Genomic DNA, 2,036 nt, shown 5'->3' on the forward strand with positions numbered 1-2,036 from the left:
TGGCGAGTGCAGACAAAATACAGCTGCAGCCTGCAGGTTGTACGCAGAAAGGTACCCGGACAGAGATCATCCAACAAGCTGCACATTTTAAAACATCTACAAACAATAATATGTAACAGGTGCGGTCGTATCACGCGAACGGATCCGTAACACACCTATCATCTCAAAAAATGGTTCAAATGGCTCTGAGCACTATGGGACTTAACACATGAGGTCATCAGTACCCTAGAACTTAGAACTACGTAAACCTAACTAACCTAAGGACATCACATACATCCATGCCCGAGGCAGGATTCGAACCTGCGACCGTAGCGGTCACGCGGCTCCATACTGAAGCGCCTAGAACCGCTCGGCCATACCGGCCGGCTACAGGAGAAGCAAGTGCAGTTGATGTCTTAGCTGCTGTTGCCGTGAACCCACACATGAGTTCACGTGACATCGCTAGAGGCAGTGCAATGAGTCAGTGTATTGTAACGCGCATACTTCATTGTCACAAATTTCACCCGTATCATGTGTCGCTGCATCAACAATTACATGGAGATGACTTTGATAATCGAGTGAATTTCTGTCAATGGGCATTAACAGGGAATGAGTTGCAGTTCTACCTGTTTACTGATGAAACAGGTTTCACAAACCATGGTGCAGTGAATTTATGAAACATACATTACTGGTCCGTGGACAATCCTCGCTGGCTTCGACAGGTAGAGCGACACCGACCGTGGAATGTAAATGTATGGTGCGGAGTAATTGGCGACCATCTCATTTATTGAAGGCACCCAAACAGCTGCAAAATACATCGAGTTTCTACAAAATGATTTGCCAAGATTGCTAGAAAATATAAAACTTTGGACATAGCTGGTAGGGTTCAGTGACCGTGTCAGAATTATATTAGAAGAAATAAGCCCTCGCTCACAAATATTAAGTCAAAATTGACCAGGTTTCGACGCTACTATGAGCGTCGTCTTCAGAATTGAATTAGCTGTTCTGAAACATATTAGGTATATAATACATTAATAAAATTAAAGTCTGTACTGACTGGAAAGAGATGCAGTACTTACAAGTCACATTTTAAAAAATCTAAGCCGGAAAGGAGGCGTCATGAATAGTTGTAAATAAGATGGCGAGCCGCTAAGGGCTGCTCGTACTTGAGTGAACAAGGGTTGCAACAAGACAGAGGTGCCCACGTTAGAAAGTCTCTACGATTTTTACACCCCATCCTCCCCCCCCCCCCCCCCCCCCATGCTTCCCTCCAGGACTAAATTGGTGATCCCTTGATGCCTCAGAATGTGTTCTACCAACCGGTCCCTTCTTCTAGTCAGGCTGTGCCACAAATTTCTCTTCTCTCCAATTCTATTCAGTACCTCTTCATTAGTTACGTGATATACCCCTCTAATCTTCAGCATTTTTCCATGGCGCCACATTTCAAAAGCTGCTATTCTCTTCTTCTCTAAACTGTTTGTCGTCCACGTTTCACTTGCATACATGGGTACACTCCACACAAATACTTCAGAAAGGACTTTCTGAATTTCAAATTTACACTCGATGTTAACAAATTTCTCTTCTTCAGAAACGCTTTTCTTGGCACAGCCTGTCTACATTTTATATCCTCCCTTCTTCGCCCACCATCAGATATTTTACCGCCTAAATAGGAAAACTCAATAGTAAACTTCAGGTCTCGTTTCCTAATCTAATTGCCTAAGCATCACCTGATTTAATTCGACTACATTCCATTGCCTTTGTTTCGTTTTTGTTGATGTTCATCATATATCCTTCTTTCAAGACACTGCACTTTCCATTCAACTCCCAAGTCCTTTCCCGTCTCTGATAGAATTACAGTGTCACCGACAAACCTCAAAATTTTTATTTTCCCTGAACTTTAATTCCTGCTCGAAATTTTTCTTCTGCTTCCTTTACTGCTTGCTCAATGTGCAGATTGAATAATATTGAGGGTAGGCTACAACCCTGTCTCACTGCCTTCTCAACCACTACTTTCCTTTCACGCCCCTCGACTCTAATAAGTGTGGTTCGGTTTAAGT

Source organism: Schistocerca piceifrons, chromosome 2, assembly GCF_021461385.2.
Source record: "Schistocerca piceifrons isolate TAMUIC-IGC-003096 chromosome 2, iqSchPice1.1, whole genome shotgun sequence".
NCBI classification, from domain to species: domain Eukaryota; kingdom Metazoa; phylum Arthropoda; class Insecta; order Orthoptera; family Acrididae; genus Schistocerca; species Schistocerca piceifrons.